Below are 7689 nucleotides of genomic sequence, written 5' to 3'. Positions count from 1 at the left end.
CTTTCTTGAAATGACCATTTTCTTGGACTATTGATCTGCTCTTAGTCACAAGTTGCAAGAAGTTTTTCTTTACCTTTCAGTTAACCCACCTAGAGAACAACAACTCTGTGTCTTATCAAAATAATTTTCTGTGCTTTAATGTAGACTTTGTCATGTCGTCGATTATTTGAGACAACTGAATCTTCTGGCTTTTACAAGAGCTAAGGTTTTTCACAATCCTGTTGCCTCCTATAGTTACTTTTGAAATCTTTTATTGTTACTTTGGTGAAATAGGTAGCTAAGTATTCTCTCGCCATGACCTATTTAGTCAAGCATTCAAACCTTTTGACAGTTTTGTCAATTTTGCCTTCCCCAAATCAAATCCTGAATTAAACATTCTCAATTGCCAACTGACTTTGAGATTTCCTAGAGGGCCCTGGAAAATCTCCAAAGATTTGTTTTCTTACTCATAGAAAAACAAATGTTAAAAAATAATTAGGTTTATTTGATGTGCTCAATTGCATGAAAAGCGTTGTCAAATAAGACATGTCAAACATTCCCTGTGTTATATTTGTGTGGGTAAATATCATTAATGTAAGTATTTCAGAACTTTATACAGTTCCTAGAAATTTGTCCATGCCCTCACTGTCTGTAATATGTTCTCATCCTGCTTTGCCAGGCATTAGACAGCAGCGATGTAATGTTATCATTCACAAATCCAGTTATTATTTTAAAACATTGCATGTCATAGAAACTACCAAATTTTCTTGTCATTTGTGTCATGTTTATAATGAAATCGCATCAGATCTTTAACAATGGCCACTTTAAGTCTTTTGTTATTCACAGAGACTGGTGTTTTGTTGTTTTTTTTTAATTTTTATTCTTCTCCAAAATCATTTTCAATCAGCTACAGGCCAAAGTGCTTCCTCTTCAACAAAAGGCAACGCTCTCATAGACCTGCGGAAAGGACTATGCCAGGTGCTTTGGCTTTAATGGCGTCGTGTGAACAACTTTGTGACAAGACTGCTGAATTGAGTAAGGATTTCTAGAACTCTGGTTGAGAAGCCGATGGGTTCATAAAACGGCTGACCCAAGAACAAACCAAATAAAAATTAATTACATGGAACTGAAAGAACTGATGAAGAATGATTACGATTTTTTAATAGCTTTTGTCTGGAACATGGCTAGTTCCTTAATTTTTTTTTTTTTTTTTGATAGAAGAAAACCCTTTCCCTTTTCTCTTGAAGCTATCTAAAACTTACAACAACATAGTAAATTATGCTTTTGAAGCAGAAATGAATCATTTATCTTTTTCTTCCCATCTGATGCTTCCAAAATTTAGAAACTCTTTTTGAGAATTTTTACTTTCGTGGCAATGTAATATTTATGTGAATCCAATAAAAATCTGTTCTCCTTGCAACAGGATGATTGGAAACATTGGTTGTATAACCGAGACTTTGACTGGACTGTTATATCTGAGAATGACGTGCACGGAATCAGATGCGACCAGACAATTTTTGTTTGTTTGTTTTGTTTGTTTTTGAGACTGCAGTAACACTATCATAGCTCACCGTAGCCTGGAACTCCTGGGCTCAAGTGATCCTCCCACCTTGGCTTCCCGAATAGCTGAGACTACAGGCACGTACCACTACACCCAGCTAATTTTTTCTGTTTTTTTGTAGAGGCGGGCTCTTGCTCTTGCTCAGGTTGGTCTCAAACTCCTAATCTCAAGAGATCCTCCTTCCTCGGCCTCCCAAAGTGCTAGGATTACACGTGTGAGCCACTGCGCCTGGCTGACCAGATAATATCAAGGAATTAAGGTTGACTTTATGGAGCCAATGTTTACAGAGCCCCTTTGGGAAAACAGGCTTACCATGTTCCCAGCCTTATTGGTGAATAATGAAAGTCATTTCCTGGCAGGCCCAGGAACCTTAGGATGTTAGGGGTGCTTAAAAAGAAAAGAATTCACCTATATCGTAGGTGCTTTGAGTGAAATCCAGTGGTGAGTTCTTGGCTTACCTTTCTAGCCTTGAGAGCCTTTTAAAAGTCTAATCTAAGATTCTTTATAAAAAGTTCCAGGAAAGCAAACTTGAAAAGGTCTGTGTGGTCAATTATTATTCTTGCTACACTAATGTAAATAATCAGGCCAAATCCAATGAGACCAGATTCATTTTGCTAACAAGGATACCCTTACTTTGGTTATCTTTGATCAAAAAGGGGATGGAGGAGGGCAACTATAGAGAGAAATTTTATGTTTCAGTGGAAAACTAGGGCACCTCTTTGTGGGTTATCAGGTTCTGGTCCTGTTCATTGTCTTTGAGGTTTTCTTATCTACTCAAAGTTGGACTGGATCCCGCCATCTCGCATATTTGGCCAGTCCATAGCAAATTCTCAATCCGTCTAGTTTCCTTTAATATCTGGCCACAACTTTTCACATTGATGTTTCCAATTTTTCTCCTGTTCTCCTGACTTGGCATCACTGGTAACTGAAATCTGACTGCCCAGATCCTTATGGGGACTCCAGGTTGCCTTGTAGTTGACTTTTCTCCCAAGATCTGAAGATGCTCTGAGAGCTGAAGATCAATACCTTGAACTTGAAACTTCAAGGACCCATCATTGCAACAGATCATGTGCCGGCCACCTCCATGCCTGGAGCTACTGCTGTGTGGGCTGGCCGGGAAGTGCCCTGAACTCCTGCCTCTTCCACGCTCTGCTCCAGGAAATGACAATGATGGCAGACAATCTGACCGAAAAACTCCCCATCACTAAATGCCTGGTGGCTCACACTATCTAGGAGATATCTTCTACTGCTGAGTCCCAACAGACTACTACTCAGCTTGGCCTTAACGAACAAAAGATGACTGAATAAGAATGCACTTATATTGTTTAGGGGAAAAAAGAATGTTAGTTCTTTTCTTAAACAAGAGGAAGGACAAGAAAGACTCTCTCCTTGGCCAGGTTTCGGTTAGGCTCCTCTGAGCCATCCTCTTGACCAAGGCTTGACCTTGCCCTTCTGTGTCCATCCTGCCTGGCCCAGCCTGTATTGCCCAGTCTTAGCAAGAATCCTGCTAATTCAGGTTAACAAGAATCTCCTACCCTTGGTGTCTAATCAAGTTCTTCATCCTTCATCTTTGGTGTATATATAAGTTCTTGGCCTGACTTTAAATCCTATTAGTTTAGCAAAAATCCCCCATCCTTGATGTCTCCTCTTAGTAATTTTCCATCCGCTCACCCTATCACTCTGTTCCTTGACTAGAAATTACCACTTGTCCTTGTTGCATTTAGCATTGAGCCTGATTCCTACTGCAATAGTCTTGAATAAAGTCTTCCTTATCATTTTAACAAGTGTCAGAATAATTTTCCCTTTAACAACAGCAGCCCCAGGAAATTGATACACTCCCCTTCCATATGGGATTTTATTTGTTTATTTGTTTTGTTGGTGCGGCACATACACACACAAAATGAACATCTTGCCAAAATTAGTGTTGAATGGAATGATGCCATAGGCTAAGAAATTCTGCAAAAAACAGGTCTAGTGAGCTGAGGCAGGGAACAGAGATGCAAATGTTATCCCTTTTAAAAAGCAACAAAGCCACCGTTGTTCAGCCCTGATTGCCTCTTTTAGTGAGAAAAAGTGATGCTGCTAGATGCATAGATCTAACTGGCATGCCCAGAAGACAGAAGTAAAAACCCACAGCTTCCCAGGTAAAGTCTGGTGTAGGTTGTGTAGCCCCATCCAGAGTCTTGAATTGTAGACCTAGGAACCTTTGTAAGAATTTTCTCTGCACTATGAAGTCTCCTTGTGGAGTTGTTTTCGTTGTCCTTGTGTGTTTTCCCATGACGATGAGTCTTAACACTCTGGCATTACCAGAGGCGCTTTTATGCCATCTTCAGAGACAATAAGTATGTGCAGAACTAAGGTGCCTCTTTCCTGAGGGAGAAGGGAGGGAGAAAGAAGGGAAAGGAAGCCCTGGGTGTGAACAGGTTCCAGGACTGCTGTGGGTGAGTAGAGCAGGAGCAGGTCCCTGGGGCCTGTGGTCAAGGACAAAAGTTGGGCACAGAGGGCTGGGCCTGCTCAAAAGGAAACGCAGGAGAAACAATCAGGAGGCCTTTTATTCAACCTCAAACATCACATCAATAATGAGCTTTTCCAGGTGAATCAACAGCTAAGATCACGGGGAAAGTGCTGTCTTCCAAGTCTAGGAGTCCTTCGCAGGCTGGTTTGAAAAGGCCCACAACCGACGTCCATGTAGGTGCTTATGGAGGCAGATAATTCCCTGACATGCTTTTGCTTTTATTTTGTAGTCCATGGGAATGATGGGCAGTTGAGAATAAAATACGTGGGAAATGAGATAAAGAGGAGACATTGCCTTTACCCGGAGTACATGTCGGTGCTCAGGTGGGGGATACAGGTCTTAAAGATAAGTAGAGGGTGAACTGATTGTGGCAACATGCGATTTGTTTCCCTCTCTTGCTCGTTGCCTCCTGCTCATCCCGGTGGGGAGCATGTCTTCCAGGCAGCTTGTCCTGGGCTGTTGGACTATGACCTACGGATAACTCCCCAAAACGAGAAACTAAAAGGCTGATGTCCCTGAACTTGCCCTCCCCTTTCTCCTTCCCTGTCCTCCTCACCACCTTCCCAAACAGGTCCACAGAGGCAGCCCACTGCGGGCTGAGTAGCCGGGGCTGGAAGAGCTGGTAACCTAACACATGTGCGTCTGTGTGACCCCCCCTCCTCCCTGTGAATCAGTCACCAAGTCTTTGGCGGCGTGTAAAGGACAGGCCTGATTCAGCTGCCTTCAGCAATAAGGAAATTGACTATCACACTCAAAAATAAATTCAAAAGGATGACCAGTGGCTTAATAATGTAATGAAGGGCCTGGGGTCCTTGCATCTCTCTGCTCTGCTCTTCTCCATGGTCACATCTTTCTGAGGCCAGACAGGGCAGACTGGGCAGAATCGGGTGGGGTGCAGGCTGCCCTGGGACTGCGGGGTGCAGGCTGCCCTGGGACTGCACACACACATGACGGCAGGTGCCAGGGCCAAGCAGCAGCATAGCCTCAGACTCACTGAAAACCGAAGGCCAAAGATCAGAGATGAAAGCCCAGCCAGTATAGAGAGGCCAAATTTGAAAATGAACCCTGAAGATGAAGGAGTCAGGTGAGAGTCTGGCCACAGGTGGCCAGGGAGGTCTACAGGCAAGTGGATGCAATAAAGTGAGGAATGAAGACAAGCACAAGTGAGGTCATGTCAGGAGGTTAAGGAAACTTAAATCATCATTCCTGGGCTCAAGGAGGGACACTGCCAAACCTGGCATGTTCGTGCCAGGATGAAATACTGCTTTGATGGTGTCGTGGAGCAATGCCAGGGAAATTTACCCTAACTTTTCCACAGTTCTTCATCCATGTCGCTGTCTTGCAGAAGATGCCACGTCCTTTTGTCCTTTCCCGGATAAGATGAATTGTGAGCAAAATGATGGCCACCTTGTTTTCCCTACAAATGGATGTTCCAGCTGGGTCTCCCTTCCTGGGGTCTGGCTCCTCATAGCAGAAGCAGGTGAGCTGCAAATGTCTCCTCTCTGTCCCTTCCACCATGCGGCCAGCACCCAGTGAGCAAAACATTCAGCCTTATCCTTTTCCAAAGTCTGGACCCATCTTCATCTTTCCTACGTCATGCCTCTCCTCTTCCTCTGCGGCTGGGCTTACCCAGCTCCTGAATTCTGGACTTATGTCCTGTGCCTGGGCCTATCCTTACCTCTGGACAGGTTAAAAATTTGACATCTTTTTACCCAATCAACTTTGGTGACTTCTCTTATTTATATAAAAAAATTAAATTAAAAGTCACTGAGTTTGTCTAGACTGGACAGACAGAGAAGATGTGTTTGTGAGCCCCTGACTCTCACCTCTTCTGAGATAGCATTTAGCAGAGAAGCTGGAACATGTCTGATTCACCCAGGATGTCATGTAGAATCAGCCAGATGATACATACTTTTTTGGTGAATGTTTTGTTCCCTTCTGAAAATAGATCTTGGCTTTGGAAGAGCCCCAAAGTCCTGCTTCTTGGCTCCAACCCCATCCCCGCAGCCTCCACCTGCCTCTTTACACAGTCTTTCTCAGCCTTTGAAAACAGAAACCAAGAGCTCGATGGCCAATGCCTGGTTGCAGTAGATCTTGGTCTTTTAGAGATTAAGTGTTCTGTATACATTCTTGAATGCTAGATATTTGGGGAGGATAATTGAAAAGACAAGAAGGTATATACTGTCTTTAAAAAGTAAACAAATTTTTGGCGAAAAAATCTTTCCAAAGTTGTCCTCTCTCAGTGCTGTGTGACTGAGAAAAAATGTCCACCCCTTTTCTGTTGTCCCCATATGTGACATTTCCTGGTGCTGTCTGGGTATTGCAGAATGTCTCTGACTTCCTACGCCCAGCAGATTGTACCCCCACCCTACACCTCATGCACTTCTCAACATTTCACTACAGAGAAAAACAGAAATGCAATGTACCCTCAGTTGCAGGGAAGAGCAATTTCATGCACCTATTAAGATGAGACTGTGTGCTTACATAGTATACACAAAACACTATGTGCAGTAACAAGCTGTTTGCAATATTACCTTTGTGACTCCCACCAGGCTGTAGCTTAAAACCCAGCCCCACTACAGAGGCCAACATGGTCTAGCAAGCCATGCCCAGATAGGCTGGACCCAGGATCTAAGGAGAACTAGTGGTGGTTAATACAATCATCAAAGCCTTGTCCAGAGATTAGCAAAGCTGAGAAGATAAGCTCATTTGGCACCCAACCATGTGACCAACTAGAGGAAAGTGGGCACGATGGCCAAGGCAGAATGTGTCAAGAGGTGGGATGCTACTGTTGGTTAAATTGTCTCCCCTCCAGAAAAAGTTATGCTGAAGTCCAAGCTTTCAGTACCTTAAAATGTGACCTTATTTTGACATAAGGTCTTTACAGAGGGAATAAAGATAAAATGAGGTCATAATACCTACAGGTAGAAAAATATCACATATACCTCACATAGGGACATATGCACATGTATAAACATATGGAAAGACACAAACGGAGATCTTGTAGTTCTCATCCTAAAATTTTAGCCACTAGTTGGGCAAACACAGCAATACAGAATGCACTGGTTTATACAAAATAGTTGGCTTTTATCTTTGCTCCACTTCCTAGTTTATCCAAATCGTGTTTCTGATGGATGGAACAAGATAAAGCCACCTGCTCAATGTGAAGGTTAGAACTTTTTACACATACTTGTGGAGGAGGCTTTTAAGATTTTCATTCTCCCTGATATGCACTTGTTTTGGGGGGCCCCTGCGTCTTTTGAGAGCCCTCAGTGGGGGTAGGGGTCTAAAGTGCCAGTGACTGTAGAGAGTTGAGGGGCCAGAGAGGGACAAGAAAGGTCTGGTAGGGTGAGCAGGGGGGTGAAGGAGTCAGGGGCTTGAAGGGGGTCATATCAAAGGGTTTGGAGCCTGAAGGGAAGATTGAGGTGGTAAAAGGATGAAAGAGGAGGGGAGGGGAAAGGAGAGGTCTCAGAGAAGGCAGTTTGGGGAGACCTTAAGTATCCCAGTGAAGCCATTGACATTCCAAATTATCCTAGGTGAAATCATGCCAACAGGAAAGGAAGCAGAAGGGGTGAGCACCATGGTGGTGGAACATAAAGTCAGCTGGGGTCTAAGAAGGGGGTTTCAGGCAGCT

Source organism: Propithecus coquereli, unplaced genomic scaffold (assembly GCF_000956105.1).
Source record: "Propithecus coquereli isolate 6110/MARCELLA unplaced genomic scaffold, Pcoq_1.0 Scaffold150, whole genome shotgun sequence".
Classification (NCBI taxonomy): domain Eukaryota; kingdom Metazoa; phylum Chordata; class Mammalia; order Primates; family Indriidae; genus Propithecus; species Propithecus coquereli.
The sequence above is the reverse complement of the archived record's forward strand: the minus strand, read 5'-3'. Positions refer to the sequence as shown.